The following is a 21,845-nucleotide window of genomic DNA, read 5'->3' on the forward strand; positions in this document are numbered from 1 at the left end:
GTAAAGATCTGGCACTTCTCTCTATACAAATAATGCCTCCAAATCTTCAAGGCAAATACTACGGCTGCCAACTCTAGATCATGGGTAGGGTAATTCTTCTCATGGATCTTCAACTGACGAGAAGCATATGCTATCACCTTCCCATGCTCCATCAAAACTGCGCCCAAACCAAGTTTCGAAGCATCGGTATACAAATCGAAATCTCCGGGTCCTGAAGGCATGGCCAATGCTGGTGCTGAAATAAGAGCTTGTTTCAAAGTATCGAAATCTCTTCTGACACTCATCGTTCCACACATACTTAGCATTCTTCTTTGTCAAAGACGTGAGTGGAATTTCGATAGAGGAGAATCCCTGAATAAACTTCCGATAATATCCTACTAGCCCAAGGAAACTTCGGATATCTGATGCATCCTGTGGCACAACCCAATATCTGACTGCTGCAACTTTCGCTGGGTCTACCTCAATACCGCTGCTAGAAACAATGTGGCCTAAGGACGCCACCTTCTCTAACCAGAACTCGCACTTACTGAACTTTGAGAATAACTTGTGCTTTTGCAAGGTCTGCAATACTGAGGTGATCAAATGTCTGCTGTGCTCCTCATGATTCTTTGAGTAGACGAGAATGTCGTCTATGAATACTATCACGAACTGATCAAGATACGGCTGTAATAAGCGATGCATGAGATCCATGAAGATCGCTGGCGCATTCGTCAAACCGAACGGCATCACAAGGAACTCGAAGTGGTCATAACGAGTCCTAAAAGCAGTCTTGAGAACATCGAAGTCTTTCACCCTCAACTGGTGATAACCAGAACGCAGATCAAACTTTGAGAATACTGAAGCTCCCTGCAACTGATCAAATAAATCTTCAATCCCGGAAGTGGGAATTTGTTCTTCACTGTAACTCTGTTCAATTACACGTAATCAATGCAGAGCCTCATCGAACCATCCTTCTTCTTCACAAATAAGAATGGCATGCCCCATGGTGAAAAACTCGGGCGAATGAACTCCTTGTCAAGAAGTTCCTGAATCTTCTTCTTGATTTCTGTCATCTTTATCAGTGCTAGTCGGTATTGTGCTTTTGAGATCGGTGCGGTACCTGTCATAAGCCCAATAGAAAACTCCACCTCCCGCACATGTGGCATACCAGAGACGTTCTTAGGAAAAACATCTAGAAAGTCCCTAACAATTGGGATATCGGAGGCTGACTGACTGGGCGCTTCGAGAACAGATACAAAAGTTTCTAAAAACGCTCGACACCCTTTATGCATGAGCTTCCTAGCCTGGACACAAGATATCATACGCGGTAAAGGAAAGTACCTGTCTGGTTCGAATAAGAGCTGCTCTCTCCCAAGAGGTCGGACTAGAACAGATCTCCGCTGGAAGTAAATCAAAACTTTGTTCCTTAATAGCCAGTCCATACCAAGAATGATATCAAATTCTGGCATCGGCAATACGATAAGATCCACATAAACAAGACTACCATGAAGTTCAAGATCTATGTCCCGGATCACATTAGTAGCTGTCATCTTCTCTCCAGAAGGCAGTACTACTGAATACGCTATATCTAGCCCAATGGTCTTGACCTTGAGGAAATTCACAAAGGTCTCCGAAATGAACGAATGAGTAGCCTCTGAATCAATCAAGGCATTTGTAGCTGAACCAGCTAAAAAAATTTTCCCTGAAAGGTTGGAACATCATGCTAAACCAATAATTTTGAAAGTTATAGACATGCGAAGATCAAAGTTCTTCTACTCTAAATTCCAGAAAGTAACAATGATTAGAACATGCAATCCTATAACCAATTATATCTTCAATATTTTAACCCAGACTCCCAAAACATTAAATCTAAAATATGAACTTAAAGCTTTAAGATACCTGTCAAGAGCATCGTCTCCGGGTTTGTCTCAGCTGTATGGAGAGCAAAAACTCTGCCTTGGGTTGGCAGACTCCCCTGAGGGCAATTCTTCAGTAAGTGGTCAGGACTACCAAACTTGTAGCACTTCCTTGAGCCATACATAAAAGCTCCAGCATGACGACATGTGCACTTAGCACAGACTGGATACTCTGAGGTCCTCGGGACTACCCGTCCCTGCTGCTGCTGTCCTCTGTTCATGGATGATCCGCGGAAATGCTTCTTACTCTGATGCTGCTGGTGAGGAGGGCGTTGCGGCGCTTGGACTGGTCGCTTGCCCTGGCGATCTCTCTCAATATCATTCTGATCCTGCTCTGCAGCTAGAGCCCTGGAGACCGCGACATCATAGGTAGTAGGGCCAGCCACCCAAACATCGCGGCGCAAGATCGACCGCAGACCATCCATGAATTGCTTCAATTTGGCTCCAGCATCATTTGCAATCAGTGGTATGAAATGAAAACCCCTCTCAAACTTACGGGTAAACTCCGTAACAGTCATGTCTCCCAGCCTCAGGGTCATAAATTCCCTGGACAACCTGGAATGCACCTCGTCAGTAAAATATTTAGATTAGAATACCTTTGTAAAGCGCGTCCAGCTTAGAGTGGCCAAATTCAGGGCTACAGATGCTCTTTCCCACCACAAGCGAGCGTCTCCTCCAAACAGATAGGTCGCACAACGAATCCTATCCTCATCTCCAAGCTCCATGAATTCGAAGATAACCTCAAGGGACTTAATCCAGCCCTCGGCAATCATAAGATCTGTCGTCCCTGGGAACTCCTTCGGTCTCATCTTCATGAACCGCTCATAGGTAGCCTCAGGCCCCGTCTGCCTGGCTACCTCAGCATTGTTCCCCGCAAACTGTGCGAAAAACCGTGTCATTCCGGCTAACATCTGGGCGTTCATGTCCGGTGGAGGGGGTGGCGAGAGATCTCTCTCCTGCCTATGATCCTCACCGTCCTCATGACGATGCTCCTCATCTCTCGTGCGATCGTTAATGCGTCTAGGAGGCATACTGTTCCATGCATAATCCACACGTAACCAACATGCATAATTCTATTATTTCTTTAAATTTAAATAAACACTGTATAATCATAATCTGAACATAAAATATTTCATGAAAACATGCCGTTAAAATATTTCATGCTTTAAACGAAATGCGTAAACGTAAAACTTACAGACTGAAGACGTGACTTCGTGAGCTTCTCGAGATCAGTGGTAGTACAACCCTTTACAAGAACATAGGCTCTGATACCAAATGTAAAGGCCAGTTTTCGTACTCGTAATTTTGCGGAATTATTTAAAATTTTTCTCTTTAAATAAATAACATGCATCATTCATAAAATAAACTGGTAAATAGATTTAATTTTAAAGTAGCAGCGGAAGTAAATATTTTGTTTCAAAACAACCACTTAAAAATTATTCAACATAATAAAACTGAGTTTGAACATAAAAAGATGAATAAACTGAAACATGAGGTCCTCGGGTTCCTACTACTGCTGACCCAAGCTAGCTCACTAGTCCCCGCCCTCAGTCTCAACCTCATCAGTACCTACAACAATCAAGTCTAGTGAGTCTAAAGACTCAGCATGCATACATCGTGAATAACAAGTAAATATATCATAAAATTTTGTGTAATCGTAAAATTGTCGGATCGTAAAGCGTAAGGTGAAAATCGTGTCATGAGTAATTATAAATATGTGCATATCTGAAAATCGTACGTAAAAGATTTGCTCGATGGAGCCCTGTCATAAAATATCATAATGAGATTTTTCAGGAAGAGATAATGTTTCAACGCAAGTGGCCCATAACATAACGTGAGCGCCTGATCAGACTAAACCACAAAATATTGGGCGGTAGAGATCACCACAGCCCTTGGACTGGATGTCCATACACATACATAATCGTAAATCGGTCGTAAGTCACCGGTAGAAAGATCCCATAAGCGTGAGGTGGCCACAAGACATATCGCATATATCTCAAAAATAAACATTTTATATTTTATGCACGTAATATAATTATAACTCTGTTTTTCCTGAATGAGTTGGATCGTTCCAAGGCTTGCTGCGACTTAATCCTAACATGAGAAACATGCAAATGATTTCAACTTGGCAAAAAAACTTCGTATCCGAACCACAAATGAGACAAACGCGACCAACAAACTAATTTTTCAACTATGACTCCGTACCAACCCGAACCAACATCGACCCATCGTTTAGTCATGAATAAAATACACCTAACACGATGGAATATTATTCATAAGGACTGTAATACACGAACATAATGAATGGAGGCCAAAATTGTAAAACGCTCCTTCGAGAGTCACTTTAGCACATTGCACCGTAAATTCTCGTACGACCTCTAAAATTAACCAAATCACAAACGGCCAAAAACATGACCTTCCTAACTCATTGAGGTACTATCCAGTCCAAGGCAATAGGCTAAAAGCCGATCAAGAACTCGCACAAGACCCCTGCACCGAAACCGTGCTGCTGTCAATTGCGCGATGGCAGCAGCTGCGCTTGCTATGCTTCTTTTACGAGGCTAATGGCCATTGGAGCTTGAACCACCAACCAGAATCTCTTACCAACATCCTAAGGTGTGGCTTAAACCATGGCTAAGGGCACTAGGCCAACCACAATCCAAGCAAACACCTAGGACAAGACAAAGCTTCGACCGAGAGCATCAAAATTCTGTGTTGTGCGATTATTTGAATTATTTGCTGTCTTGCATCGTTCCAGTGGCCATACAATCGACAATGGCTCGATCTAGACTTGATGAAGTGTTGTATAAACCATGGCTAAGGGCTAAAATACAGCCAAGATCCACCCAACACCCCCAAATCTGAAACCATCTCATACAAAAAAATCAGAAAATGAAACCGTGGGGCACTTGTCTTGTTGTTTAAAAATGTTGATGGATTCATGTACCAAGCCTTGAAATGGTGTCTTGGTCACGTCCTAGACATGCTAAGGTAGGGTTCCAACCATGGTTACAGGCCTTGGACCAACCATGCTTTGAACACTCACCTTAGACAACCAACAATCAAAAACCAAGACTCAAAATTGCAACTATGGAAGAGTTGCTGTCAAGCCTTCCTCTGGCGTGCATGGACTTGAACTAATGAACCGATATGACTCTAACCCACTCTAGTACATGCCTAGATGCAGCATTGAGCGCCTGGAACCGAGCCAACCTCCTGAAATCACAAAAACACCCAAACTGTGAAGCATAGAGGAACGGCCGAGAAGTGCTTGCACAGAATTTTCGAAAAATCTTGCTGTCAAATTCATTGCTACTTAAATTGTGAACATGTGATTTTTTAAAATATCTATAGGACTTGATTGAAGAGAAAAAAACAGTATATACATGTCTGAAATTTGTTTTTGAAAGAAACAAATCAATACGACGAACACGGCGCGGCGGAAACGGAGTTGTATTTTTTTTCCTTGTTTTCTTACTGCTAGTTCACGATTTTTAGCTAGTGTTTTCTCTGAAATTTTCGAAGGTAGGGTGAGGGAAAATGGCTAGGTAATGGAGGTGAAGGTTGCCAATTAAATGGGGAGTTTTAATGGCAATTAAAAATCTTTCTATCCTTGTTGCCTGTGAGATATGGAATGATGTGTGATATGGTTGGATTGATCTAGGGAGGGGGCCGAAATTCTCTAACAAAAACAAGGTAAGAATATTGCTTATATCATGAATTTTAAATTCTTAAAGTCTTAGATATCCATTATGTATTTTACGAATTTAATAAATTAAATTAGGGTAATAATTTTCTTGCATGGCATGGCTTGGTCCATAGAATTAATTATAGAAATGTTAGGTTGTAATTTATTGAATATATTAGGCCTAGATTAATTTATCACCATTGGTTACACATTTTAATTTAGGCTTTTAATTAACTATTGAACATAGAAGAGTATATTTAATAACTTTTATCCAATTAATTTAAATAAATCTTAAAACATTATTTAACATTAAAATAAATTATTCCTTGGATTAAATTATATTTAGAAAAATTTTCTTATTATAAATTTAATCTCAATTCTCCATCTCCAGTCCGGTCTCGCGTATTTATCCGACAAGGTAAAACTAAACTCCTGCGATTAAAATAAATAATCATGACTTAACAAATTTTAAAATGCCTTAAACACTCCATAAATATAAAAGAAATCATTTTAATTTAAATAATAGTAATTATGCATGGCTATACGTAATCTGATTTATCGGGTTCTACAATTTACCATTTAAATTATGCCCTCAAATTTCAGAATGTTTCAGCCAGCACCCTACTCCTTCAATAAAACTCTCGGCACACCCTCCCCCTTTAACACTTATATTCCAACACTTGTCTAAAATCCCTTAACCATTCGGTGCACCTTCTACCACAACGTGTCCAGCTTGTAAGGCTCACCGTTTAGACCTTAATGAAGGTCCTAAACCATGCCTAACCGAGTCTTAAAGCTTCTGCACCAACCAAAACCTCAAACGATAAATACTAGCATGTTGTCTCTCGATCAAACTAAACTCCCAAGGATCGAGCTTCTCCCTCAACCAGACACCCGTGACCCAATTCTAACATCTTTCTAGACTTTAAAAGGTCGAAACATAGCTTAGTTCAAGCCCATGTACCGCCGTCCCTACCCCTTTCACTCGATGAACTCAAACCCGAAGCAACTCTTAGCAACAACTCACGGTTTCTAGCTTACCGACCACCATCTCACTTCTTCTTATTGACAGTAAATCTCTCGCTGAAAGAGACCCTTCAGCAACATCACTCGACAGCCCCTTTGCATTCATGATCAAAGAAACGTGAGGAATTCACAAGTGGAACAATAAAACATATGCTTACTACCACCGATGAACAAACGAGCATGGATCGAAACATCTACATGATTTTACGTATGCTACACACATATTATCAGCGTATATGATGCATTAAAAAAAAAAGAACAAGCGTGCCTGGGGATGATTTGGTGAATAAAGCAAGAAGAGGGAGACCCGGAAGAAGATTTTCTTTAGCAATCCAAGAGAGAACCGACGCCTTCAATTGTTGAGCTCTGAAACCGTGGGAAATCTGGAGGGAATGGGACGTATACCGGCTGTGGGTTGGGGGTTACGGGAGGTTAAGGGTTTAATATATAATAATTAGATAGTTAATCAAATAATTAATGGGTTCTTATATGATAATTAAGGGTTTGAAAAGGGTTTTAAGCCTATCAAGCTTAAAAGTAGGCCCATTAAATTCAAACGCTCTCTCGAAAATATTACGTGTTGGAAAGGTTTTGAAAATATTAGCCGAACCAATTAAAAGTCCTCCAATTCGATAAAATTCACGTATCATTAAAAATAAAGTCATGTGGGTAAGAATACCCGGTAAAATCCCATTATTTGAAAAATCCACTTAAAACACCATATATTAATTTATAATAATTAATCATGTATTAAAATAATTTTCCTGAAAATTATCCGGTCTCCGATCCTCGTTCGAGCGTGAAATGCATCTAAAAACCCTAATGCATGAACTTATAAAATTTCATGAATTAAATCCTATCATGCATTAATTACGCATAAAATGCATAAAAATATTAAACATAAATTAATGAAAGAAACATGCATTTTATGGTTTAAAACAATTTAATAAAATATCAAAGAAATTTAATAACTAACATGCACGTGATTCATGTGGACTTTCAAATTTTTGGTACGTTACAATCTTCCCCCCTTAAATTGAATTTCGTCCTCGAAATTCGCTTACCCTAGACAAAAAAAAAGTTTAGACGATCTTAATTCTAGAATCTCAATAGTCCACGCTTCCGCTGCGCTACTCTGACAGAGTAAGTGTTGAGTTGTCCTTACGTCTCCTCAATCCTAATTAATTTGCCTACTGAATCCTTAATTGCGAATCGCAACTTAAAACGACTTGGGTGACTTAGTTCTATTCTACTATGACCTCGAATTTGACTTCTCCCGCAATTCCTCAGACTAGAGATGCATGTCCAAACTTATCACACCTTACTTTTCTTATATTATGCCCGCGATGTTCATCGACCTATTACATTAGCATTTATGCAGTTCGATTTAAGAAACCTTAGCACCAAAATTTCTAATCGACTTCTATCCTCGCGAATACACTTAAAAGTTAAACCTTATCTCAACCCCATAATAATATTAGCCTAAGATCCTTGAATCGAATCTTTATCTTACGGCCCCCAACTTACGTAACTTACTATTTACAAGTACATACTGGATATAAAATTGTTGCAAATCTTAAAACTCGAATAACATTAATCCATAAAACCCAATTATACAATAATGATCTTCTACTTAATTAGTAAAACCCTTCTCGCATCAGTTGCATGCTTAAATTATTCCCTTCCCAATTACAATATAGTTGAGGCCTAAGACCCTTGGACCTTCCTCCTTGAAACGAATATTGCATTCTAACGTATCCTCGATGCTTAATACATACTAGCATATAAAACTTATTAAGTCATCCCATGGGATCCTTAGACTAACTCTAATAATTCAACTTCACATATACCCCATAGAGTTCCAGGATCTCCATATCAAAGTTTTAGATTTCTTATTCGATAAAAATCTTAATATTCGTTCAATGATAACTTATGTTGGAACACCACTAATTCCCTTTTGTTTTTATTTCACCCAAAACTTTTGTACGAACATCTATTCCATAAACTTAAAATTCAAGCTTACGAGACCTAAATAGTATTAGATAACATAATTCCAACACACTTAATCGCTTATTCTCGAGTTTCTTAATGACTTACCAACAATTCCTCGAGACGAGGTGTCTACCTCAATTCTTACATGCGTTTACCAAATACCTTAACCATCAGTCATGCCCAACTTTCTAGAAAAATTTAACCATAGTGAAGATATAATTTTTAACTCATAAGATCATGATTAAAACTTATGCTACATCAAACCTTAAGTTCCCAAAAATAAGTTAACTTAATGTCTAATATTATAACTTAACTAGATGATCACTTTACCTTAAATTGTTATCACTCTAAATTCTTTTTTTTTTCCACTGTGTTATTCCTTTAACACTTAGATTTTCAAGCCCAATATTGAATCATCCTACAATGCCTTTGATTGTCATTCCTTATTACATTATAATCCAGATATAACCAAGTTCTAATTATCTCTTCAAGCTCAAATCACCGAAAAGTCTTGTCAGTTAAACCATTCAATTTTCACTTACTGCTTAACAAATCCCCAAATTTCTTAAAAATTGCAAAATTAGTTCTTACTTTCCTCGAATATTATTCGAATTTGTCCTTAATCTCTAGAATCCAACAATTACCCATAAGTTCTTGACGTTCCTAATCTCATTTTATAGGTTTCTCATAACATAAAGTTCAATAATCTTAAGATTATTAGACCCAATATCAATTCTCATAACCTCAATAATATTTTTACCCAAGTATTCCTCAAAAGTTCGAATTTAATCCTCAAAATTTCAAAATTTGCAATTTGGTCCTTAAAATTCTCGAAGATTACAATTTTGGCCCTATAACTCCTCGAAATTTGTATTTTTTATTATTATTTTTTTATATAAAATTTTCGACTTGGCATCATTAAACATTGAAATTCTCAAAATCTAAAATTTGATCCCAAAATTCGATAAATTCGAAAACAGTCCATTAGAATTTTATTTTTGCACTTAAATCCTCAAATTATTGGTTATTGCAATTAAGTCCTTAAAGTTCTTAATTCGTGCAATTCAATCCTTAAACCCAACTAGATAAAGCATGCATCCTAAATAAACTCTATGCTTTATACTTCCAAAAATCATCGTAGTCTTCGAATCATTAATCTTTACATAATATCCTAAAAATTAACTCAATTAGCACCCTCGAACCATCGGTATTTTTTTTAGAAAATATACAACCCCCAAAAGCATTCATAATTGTCAAGTTTAACTTATGACCCATAAGTAGAACATCACTACTACTAACAAAAAAATTAACATAGTCAATTCATTCACAACCTTTCCCTACGCCCAATTAGCCATAATCTTAATCATGTCCAATTCCACCACAAAACCAACATACATGAAAATCATATAATTTCTCATTTCATGTCGTAACATACATAAAAATTTTAAAACATTTAATCTAAAAAATTAACGACAGATAAACATGTCCCGTAAAACGTATATTATGTAAACATGAAGGTGATAGCATTAAAAACATTTAAAACATTTAAACTTACGGACTTGAGGCTTGAAGACTGAGCGGCAGAAGCTGGCGGTGACACAACCCTATACAGGACCCTTACTCTGATACCAACTGAAACGTCTACTCTTTTTTAAAAGTGCGGAATATTTTTTTTAAAAAAAACTTAAACTCATCCAAAATAATACGTAAACTTAACGAATAAAAATATTAATATCATCACGTATAAAAACATTCATCTCCTTTCAATTTCATAAATTATAATCGGAAAACATGCGGTCCTCGGGTCGTGTCGCCGCACCAGGCCTTCCTACTCAGAGTTCGGTACCTCTAGTCTCCTCATCATGAATCTCACCTGCATCATACACGCCTAGTGAGTCTAAGGACTCAACACACCTGTACCATGAATAACAAGTACATATACATAGCACACAGCAGTGAAAAATATCATATTCAACATATATTTCATGAACTTAAAATCATAACATAAACGTGTTGTGTAAAATCATATCGTGTCAAATCATGTCATCATATTCGTAAATGTGTCGTATAAAATCATGTCGTGTCAAATCATGTCATCTCATATCATCATAAACGTGTCTAGACAGCTCATCGTGTCATCATAAACATAAACATTTTCCTTTAATTGAATTCAGTTCATTAGTTATGACTTTCGTATCAGCTCTATCGTATCAGCTCTATTCGATGTATCCATCTACGTATAACAAAAGTACCGGGCGGCGAGGGACATCAGCGACAACATTACTCGTCCACTGAGCCCGGGCCTCAGCTCATCATATCTCATGTAATCGTATACATATACATCGTCAGTCACAACCAATTCTCATCCTTCAAAAATAACATCATTTTCATTACTTAATAAAAACATGCATATACTTAACTTTTCCTTTAAACCAAGCATGCAACATATTTATCATAATTGCTTAAAAATCGTAAAAATGATGCATGAACATTTAAAATATCATATATTTGTGCTCAGGGCGCTGCCATGACCAAAATCTCACCCAGGGTGCAAAATGACCAATTTGCCCCTAGAAACCAAAAAATTATCATTTCACCCCTGGACCTCTAAATTGAGCCGAATCTTACCAAACTCCTTAAATCAACCCAAAAACATAATTATAAGCATTCTTAGACGTAAACTCGACCCAAATCATAACTTAATCGATTCGTTTTAAAACTTGGACCAGGGTCTCGATTTATAACCCGAAACGGACCGAAACTTAACCAAAATTTTCCCAATTTGTACCATAACTTAACAAGTCATTCTAACCCATTTACCACTTAAATTATGCCCTCAAATTTCTGAATGTTTCAGCCAGCACCCTACCCCTTCAATAAAACTCTCGGCCCACCCTCCCCCTTTAACACTTATATTCCAACACTTGTCTCAAATCCCTTAACTATTCGGTGCACCTTCTACCACAACGTGTCCAGCTTGTAAGGCTCACCGTTTAGACTTTAATGAAGGTTCTAAACCATGCCTAACCGAGTCTTAAAGCTTCTGCACCAACAAAAACCCCAAACGATAAATACTAGCATGTTGTCTCTCGATCAAACTAAACTCCCAAGGATCGAGCTTCTCCCTCAACCAGACACCCGTGACTCAATCCTAACATCTTTCTAGACTTTAAAAGGTCAGAAACATAGCTTAGTTCAAGCCCATGCACCGCCGTCCCTACCCCTTTCACTCGATGAACTCAAACCCGAAGCAACTCTTAGCAACACCTCACGGTTTCTAGATTACCGACCACCATCTCACTTCTTCTAATTGACAGTAAATCTCTCGCTGAAAGAGACCCTTCAGCAACATCACTCGACAGCCCCTTTGCAACCATGATCAACAAAACGTGAGGAATTCACAAGTGGGACAATAAAACATATGCTTACTACCACCGATGAACAAACGAGCATGGATCGAAACATCTACATGATTTTACGTCTGCTACACACATATTATCAGCGTATATGATGCGTTAAAAAAAAAGAACAAGCGTGCCTGGGGATGATTTGGTGAACAAAGGAAGAAGAAGGATACCCGGAAGAAGATTTTCTTTAGCAATCCAAGAGAGAACCAACGCCTTCAATTTTTGAGCTCTGAAACCGTAGGAAATCTGAAGGGAATGGGACGTATATCGGCTTTGGGTTGGGGGTTACGGGAGGTTAAGGGTTTAATAAATAATAATTAGATAGTTAATCAAATAATTAATGGGTCCTGATATGATAATTAAGGGTTTGAAAAGGGTTTTAAGCATAACAAGCTTAAAATAGGCCCATTAAATCCAAACGCTCACCCGAAAATATTTCACGTTGGAAAGGTTTTGAAAATATTAGCCGAACCAATAAAAAGTCCTCCGATTCGATAAAATTCACGTACCTTTAAAAATAAAGTCCTGCGGATAAGAATACCCGGTAAAATCCCATTATTTGAAAAATCCACTTAAAACACCATATATTAATTTATAAAAGTTAATCATGTATAAAAAAAATTTTTCTGAAAATTATCCGGTCTCGGATCTTCGTTCGAGCGTGAAATGCATCTAAAAACCTAATGCATGAATTTTTAAAATTTCGTGAATTAAATCCTATCATGCATGAATTACGCATAAAATGCATAAAAATAATTAAACATAAATTAATGAAAGAAACATGCATTTCAGGCTTTAAAACAATTTAATAAAATACAAAAGAAATTTAATAACTTGCATGCATGTGGTTCACGTGGACCTTCAAATTTTTGGGACGTTACAACTTGAATACAATGGTTAAAAACCTTTGTCGTAGGCGTCTAAAGACGACGGAGAAAAATCGTTGTTGTAGCACTGAAAAATCGTTGTTAAAGGTCAATTAGCGGCGGTTTTGCATAGTTTTTCATATGATTCCGTCGCTATTGTTTTACGTAAAATAAATAAAATTAATTTTATAATTTAAATATCTAACAAAAAACACTTACAATCTTACTTAACTAATAATATTTACAATCTTAACTAACACTTAAAAATTTATCAAGAATTGAAGAGAAATTAAAATCGTTGAAGAGAGAAAAATTTATTTTATGAAGAAAATGGACTGAGCACGCGGATATTTATAGACAATTTGCGATGGTTTTTGTTTAAACCGTCGCTAATCTGAAACCATCCCTATTAGCTCCGGCTCTTAGTAAACCGTCGCTAATTTAAACAACAGTCGCAATTTTGAAAAATCGTCGCTAATTTGAAAATACGACGGTTTTATGAAACCATCGCTATATTCAGTGACGGTTGAAGAAAAACCATCGCTAAATAAACAGTTCCGCTTACTTCTTCTAGTAATACGACAAGGTTGTCTTATGCCCTAAAAATGTATATAGACAACGATTTTATAAATTGTTATCGTAGATACTAAAAAAATCGTTGTCTTTCACCGACGTTAATAGACAACGATTTTTAAAACCGTTGTCTTAGCTACATAAAAACGCGCTCATAGATTCTTTGTCATAGCTACTAAAAAACCCGCTCATAGACAACGGTATAAAAATCGTTGTCGTAACCCATAAAAGACAACGGTTCTAACAAAAACCGTTGTCTTAGCTAAATAAAAAACAAGCACAAAGACAATGGTTTTGAAAAACGTTGTCTTGACAACCAAAGACAACAGTTTTTAAAAAACGGTTTTTAAAAAACTGTTGTCTTTGACAAGGAATAAATTCACAAAGACAACGGTTTTTGTTAAAACCGTTGTTAAAAGGAAAAAAAGACAACGATTTTTGATAAAACCGTTGTCTTTTAAGTGTGGTTGAATTTGGAATATCTTGTAATGTATGCATATTCATGAAAAGATATTTTAAGCAAAAATATTTTCACTATTGCATCTAGATGTATATGTATTACTTCTTATCATGGTTAAGGTTTGCTGAGTCAATAGACTCACTATGTGTGATCGATGTAGGTAAGCATGAGATCGATGTTAATGGAGGTCTTGATGGTTTATCTAGATGGACTGAAAGTGCGTACAACCCGAGGACCGTCGCTAGTTTTCCGCACTTATGTTTATGAGTTATGCTAATGATTTAAGTTACTTTTAAGACTTTATGGCTTATGATGCTTTTGAGAGGTTTTGAGAAGATATTTGAGTTAAGTTTATATTCTAAAAAAAGTTAGTTTAGGTTGGTTGACGTTTTACGATTTATGTTTTGAATTACGTTCTTTTTTATTTTCAAATAACAGTTGGTGGGTTGATTTTAAATGGTGCAACTTATTCATATTTTAAATGTTTAGTGTTTTGGACGAATGAATTAGAAAGAAAAATAATTTTCTAGTATATTTTAAACAAAAACGAGTAGTGTCAGTTTCGTCTGAAACCATATCAAAAAGGATTTGAGCAAAATTTTCTTTTCCAGATCTGGATCCATATAATATCCAAAACTTTAAACAATCTCAATGATTCAAGCATGAGTGACTCTGATACCACTTGTTGGAAAAACGCATAAACCGCAGAATATATTACATTAAATTATTAAGAATTTGACTGAAAAACTTAAGTGGAAGCGTACCTGAAGCCATATTTCTTAATTCTTTATAACGTGCCGTGATTTTCCAGATCTACGCGCTCTTTTCTTGAGAGAAACTTTTAGTTTCTCTTCTAAACTATTTTTTTAATGGAGAAGAGAATATGAAACATGATAAACCGAGATCAAGGGACCATGATATATATATATAGATAATATTTATCATTATTTTCTGATATTTCTGTTTTAGCCCATAATGAAAACAGAAATTACACTTTGTCTCTACACATTAAAGGTCACAACCTATTAGATACATTAAAGCCCAATAAACTGGAACCCTTAGTTGATCACTTTATTCTTGTTTTAACTTAATAGACAACTCACGACACGTAATTACTCACATATAAGTCCCGTATAAATGAAATTGATCTAAGAGCACAAACCTTTAGAAATCCTTAATTTAGGAATTTATACGTTCAAGAATTCATGTATAAAAAAACTCAGTACTGTAAGTATATTGAGAATGTGAGGGAACAAGTAAAAACTGTAAGAATGGTGGTTCGGAAAACAAAAAACCGATAATATAAGGTTTCGTTTCAAATAGATCAGAAGTTTCTGATTAGTATTACAAAATACGTAAAATTACGAGAATAAATATGCCACATAAAATATAAAAATACATTGCTGACAATCCTAAAATCTGTGTCAAAAATTTTTTTGAAACTAAAAATACACAGAAAAAGGTTGTCGCCATATTCTTGTGCTGTGAGAAAAAAATTAAGCAGATTGCGTAGCAGCAGCAGAAGCAGGGACGCACAAGGGTGGATTCTGTTTGCCGGTCAAGCTAGGCTTTACGTTGCTACACTTGGTGGTGATAGGGCCGAGTCTTCCGTCAGTATGTAGATCGATGTTGCCCACTTGAATATTTTCACAAGGCTTATTCCTGCTGCAGATAAGTGTCACCGCGACAGGATCATTTGTCGTGCCCCTGATTTTGTCAATTTTTACGTTGCTGATCTTAACGAGGGATGGGGTCTGTATATAATCAATAAAGGAAAAAGTGAATTTTAGCGTGATGCGCGTTTGTTAAATAAGTTGGCGATGGAATGAGATGAATTACGTACGTCGAGTTTGCACAGGTTGTGTGGGCAATATTCTTGATCTATGACAATCGGGTACGTAACGTTGGTCATGATAAGATCTTCGAATTGCAGATTGGTGACCTGCAAAGTTGCAGGAGCCGATGGCCAAGTTTTGATCCTAACCCCGTTCTGCGTGCCGAGGAAGGTGCAGTTCTTGACGTAGATCCCCACAACATCCTTCTCTGTCGTAAACTTGCCCAAGCTTCCGACGCTGATACCGTGACCAGGCCCACAGATCACGTTTTGGACGTGGACTTGCTCGGTTCCATCACCAATTGATACACAATCGTCTCCGGTTTTTATAACTGAGTCGGTGACGTTCACAAGTTTGGAACGTGCTATATGGATGCCGTCGGTATTTGGGCTTTCTCCGGGTGCAGAAATCGTGAAGCGGAGGAACGTGACGTTGTAGCAGCCTATCACGTTTACGTGGAAGTTCTTGCTGTCCTTGGTGGTCACGTCGCGGATGGTTGAGTTGGTGATGAAATTGAAGCTCAAGTTCTGTATGCATTCAGAAAAATTAAAACTTGTTGAACATGTATCCTCTCTGTGATTTTTATAAGCCCTAAAGACACTGAATAATAGCCATCAAATTAGGTGTGATGCGTCAATAGAGTGTCTCAGCTTACAATTTATAGATGTTTTTGATCATTAACGAATAAGTGGGACGCATGGACTCTACCATATATAAAGACAACATAGAACACTGTTTTCAAATTTAAGACCAGGCACGAGCTAGCCATCTCACCAATGGAAGTTTTACGCAGTTTTGGTTCTTGTGACAGTCATTCCTCTTCCAGGCTTCATGTCCTTGGCCGTCAAAGACTCCCACCGCCTGAAAGAGTGAAATTATCGAGATAATTGATTGTCACCCACTCCCCTTGTTTGTTAGGCATTTGAGTTGGATCCAAAGGAGCTTTCAAAATGCCTTCGACCTTAAGCTCAATAGAAGCCTTATTAGGTCCAACCAATTTTGCTTGCTTCAAAGACCATGTCCCTTTTGGGATCCAAACTGTGCTTGGAGTTGGTGATTGCACATGCTTCCTTCCAAGCAGCCAATAAAGCCTGCATTAAAATCATGTTTTATGTCCTCTTTATCACTAATTCGTTCATTTTTCATACAAATTAGTATCTAGAGTGATCCGATATTTTTGTATATACCTGACTTATATCTGCATTCGCCTTTGCACCAAACGTCCTCACGTCGAATACTTTCGTCTGTGCGTTGGCAATGCATGCCAAGAAATGACAAAAAGAAGAGAACTTTGCAAATGAATGTTGGAGCCATTTAGTGTTTTGCTTTTTCCTGCTTCTTTTGTACAACTATATGTCTTTCCTTGAATATTAAGCAAATTTATAATTATATTGAGGTAAAGTGGAGAGCCACAAAACATGCCCTACCATTCATGTAATATGTGTTTTTAGGATTCTGAGAATATTTATTGGTCGAATATATTTTCTATTTGGGTCTGTTTATGTTATCCACCAATAAAATATTGATGGGCTCAAGTTCCATGAATTAGGCTATATATGGTTAAAAAAATTTGTGGTGCCAAGTTTTCTTGTTATTAAATATATATGTTATAAGTGATATTATGGATATTAATGTTAGAGTAAATTTCATGTAAGCCAGTTGTTGGCTAGGTAATTTATTGACTCATTTGTAATAAACAATCTTTATTTTAATATAATATCTTATTCATGTTTTGTTATTTTTTATCTGTATAATCATGTGATCAATATAGAAAAAAACCTTGATTATACTTTAATATAAATTAATCATAATTCGATGTTAAAACACATTTGTAAACACTGTATAAACTAAATTCGTTCCTAGTCGATTTAGCCACCTAAAACATGGATAAAGGTCGCTTGATCTCGAAATAACATATGTGATATTGTGTACCGCGTTTCTTGGTAAGGGCATATAGATGTCTAAACATGCATATGTGAAGTCATATGATGATTATACCGAACTACCGTCCTTAGAACTTTCTAAGTGGTTATCTATAAAGTCCCGAAAATTCGTGTTTGAAAAATTTGCGAAAAAATTAAAAATTTTCTCTTTAACTAATTAAAACGCCTCTTTAAATAAATAAACAGATAAAAAGATTCAGTGTTAAATATTCGAAATAGCAGCGGAAGTAATTTTGTTTGCAAAATAACTATTTAAAAATAATCCAACAAAAGATAAAATGTTTTAGCATAAAAATGGTAAATGCTGAAATGAGGTCCTCGGTTCCACTACTGCTGACCCAAGATGCTCACTGGTCCCCCCCTTCGATCCCGACCTCATCAGTACCTACAACAATCAAGTCTAGTGAGTCTAAAGACTCAACATGCATACATCGTAAATAACAAGTAAATATAGTAAAATTTCATGCAACATGAAATTATCATGAGACTGGCAATACGTGTAAATATCATGACATGAGTAATTATAAGTAAAATATTTGCTCGGGAGAGCCCTGAAATAAAATGGCATATCATAATTTTCTGTTGAGATTATGTTCTACGCTAGTGGCCCATGAACTGAACTGAACTGAACGGTAAGTGACCACCGGGTGAAGTAATAATCGTCTGATCAGACTAATGCCACAGTATACTGGGTGGAACTGAACTGAACTGAACCAGTAAGTGACCACCGGGTGATACAATAATCCCATGATAGTAAAATGGCCACAAGCAATATCGCATAAATCTAAAAAATGAATATTTTATATTTTTATGCATGTAACATAATTAAATGGCCTAATTAAATATCCTGTAATATTTACAACATGGATTGGATCGTTCCCAAGCTCGCTGCGACCTAAATCTAACATGAAAAATATGCAAATGATTTAACTTGACCAAACTTTGTAATTGACTCCAAAAATGAGACAATTACGCCCAATGACTTAGTATTTAATCATGACTCCGTGCCAAATCGAACCACACCGAACCCTCATTTAGTCATGATTGAAATACACCTAAAATGATAAAATAATGCTCCTAAAATGATACAAGTCGAAATTTTGGTGAATGGAGACAAAACATGAAACCTCTTTCGAGAGTCAATTTGGCACATCGCACCGTAATTTCTCGTACGACCTCTAAACTTGACCAAATGACAAACGGTCAAAAACATGACCTTCCTGACTCGATGAGGTACTGTCCAGTCAAAGACCATAGGCTAAAAGCCAACTAAGAACTCGAAACACACCTCTGAACCGCAGGCACACTTCCTGTCAAAAAAAAATTACAGCAGCTGCGCTGCGTTTCCTTGCGTCGTTCTCAAGACTATTGGCCAATGGGGTTTTCACCACTGACCAAAGCCTCTTACCAACATCCTAGGGTATGGTTTGAACCATGGCTAAGGGCCCTAGGCTAGCCAAAATTCAACCCAACCCTATGACACCCGAAACTTGCATTCGAGAGCCCCAAAAATCTGTACCGTGATGCTTCGTGATCCTGTCCCACATGTTGTCAAGCACACATACAAATAAGACAACAGCCGTAGCTCCGGTGAGATTACATTCCAAGTATAAATCATGTATACATGCATTTCATATAAACAGATAAAAGCATAAACAGATAATCATAAAATGTATCAAATCAGAAAACATAAACTCTGAATATAACATGTATCAGATCCGACATATAAATCACCACAGACTTTGAATCACACTCCGTGACTCTTGGACTCTGACTCGACTCGTCCTAATCTAGGGATCCTGATAAGAATAAGAACATACACCCACCTACACTCCCGATCGGGGTGGTGGTATGTTCTTATTCACGGACTTTGGTTCTTGCCATATCGAACATCAGTAATAGAAGAAACTCCAATTATATCCACTTCGATATATCCAAATATACGGTGTCCTGACCTACCCGTCACAAACTTTGGCATTTTCACCAATATCCTATCTTGTGACAATGTGCAATGTGCCAGTGACGACTCCATCACTATTCGGCACTACTGTCACAAGATCACTCATTTACGACTAGGCGTATCCGCCTATGACTCAATACATAAATCAATAGATCAAAGATATCAATATCATTCAATTGCAATTAACATGCAATAAAATAAATATGTGATTTTGGGAGACTCAAGTTAAATCAAATCGAGTTGTGCAATCCCACATCAACATTAATTTATACCTTTATCTTCTCGGTCTGACGAAGGCGAAGTCTCGAATTCCACTCTGTCCATACCCAATTTGGCAATGACAATATCGAACAGGCACAATATAAATTTAACTCAATTCAAAACCGGTTCTGATCAATACTCAAATCAAATATAATCTGATCAATATCGAAACAAGATACAATCTAATCCATATCGACGATATCACGATATAATCGAAGTCACTACTGAATCTGATCAATATCAATTTACTAATGTTTAGACGGCATAACAATACAGTCTCGATAACCCCGTCAATCTCAACATCACATATAATACAAGAATTCATAATCAATATCGGTACAACTTATAATCAATAACAATACAACCCTGATATCGAATCTCAATCAAATCAACTCCGAAAATCATAAAAAATACATACAAAGTCTGTTCTTCAATCTGACTTCAATTATACTGATCAGTATATCCAGAACACAATATATCAGTCAAATCATAATTCCCCCAATATCAAATTTCAAACGTATATCAATTCAATAAAACTTACGTCCTGTTGTAGCTGTCGTCGCTAGGAACTCGGTGTTGTACTCGGATTCAAAATCGTACGGTTAGATTCCACAGAAATCACGAATCTATGATTTAGAATTTGATAATTCCCTCGACCCTCATTTCTTTTCTTCCAATTCTAAAGGCTGATATGTATGTGTATATATATATATATATATATATACACGATGCATGAAAGGCAAGTGGCTTGTTGCATGTTCTACACGTCTCGCGCATATGCGCGACCACCATCGGCGCATATGCACGAGACACAAAGTCTCGGCGCGTGCATCTCGGCAGCTCTTGCGCATATGCGCGCCTTCCGCCGGCGCATATGAGCGAGGTTCTCTGGGCATGTTGCTTGGCTTCTCGCGCATATGCGCGTTTGTCTTCCGCGCATGTGCGCCACATTCTCTGGAAATGTTGTTGGACACCTCGCGCATATGCGCGCCCTCACTTCGCGCATATGCGCGGGGTCTTCTGGCCAAATCGCGCATGGCTCACGCATCAAGTCGCGCATGTGCGCGAATGCACTACCCTCGCACATCTTTTGCGTCTTTTCTCTTCTTTCCCGGTCTAATACTTTCCGTCTATAATCACATTAATTAATCCATAAATCATTTCAGATTAATCTCAGATTGTAATAAATAAAATCTCGGGCATTACATCAATGCTCGAGCTGGCACACTGGCCTCAATAAGGGATACTCGCCATCAAATCCCAAATCTCATATCAATCGTCGGGGCCACAAATGTCTATGCTTTAAGGGTCGTGTAATACCAAACATAATTGTGTTCACAAACCCCAGAATCCAATCAAATCATATAGGGTATCCAAGGATCATAGCTCAACGTGCATGTCATGTATCGATGTATGCATCAAACGATGTGTGTTAACAAACATTTATTTTATACATCGATATTCCAATCACAATGTCATGTATGCCACATAAATTCAACAAATAAGGCATATAGACATGTATTCTCATTCCAATCAATCAAACCAACCCAACAATATCATATAATACAGATACATGTCTATGTTACCCGTCGGCGCAACATACCTCAATTCTTCATTTCCAGTTGATGTAGCCTAAAGATATCGGTATAAACTTTATCTACATCAATAACATACTCATTCCAATCAATAACATAATCCAAGTCATTATATGAGTTTCAAATCATATCATAATTCAATTCCGACTTCGAATATGAGTTTATTGTCGTTATTCTACTACATATAAGATTTTTAACTTCAAATACATGCTATTCCAGCACTTGATATTTAGAGCTGCTGGAACCAAGAAATTTTCCTCATCAGAAACCCTTGACGCGAAGATCACAATATATAATTTATTTCGCGTTTAGACAGCGTTTCGAAGTCCATTTGGACGGAAGAA

At 37.1% G+C, this 21,845-nt stretch overlaps 1 pseudogene; it reads right to left on the reverse strand.

Annotated features, from left to right (window-relative positions):
* Positions 1–15,185: 15,185 nt before the first annotated feature.
* Positions 15,186–19,751, reverse strand: LOC142550113 (polygalacturonase-like; annotated as a pseudogene).
* Positions 19,752–21,845: the final 2,094 nt, after the last annotated feature.

The sequence above is a fragment of the Primulina tabacum genome, chromosome 6 (genome assembly GCF_025594145.1).
Source record: "Primulina tabacum isolate GXHZ01 chromosome 6, ASM2559414v2, whole genome shotgun sequence".
NCBI lineage: Eukaryota > Viridiplantae > Streptophyta > Magnoliopsida > Lamiales > Gesneriaceae > Primulina > Primulina tabacum.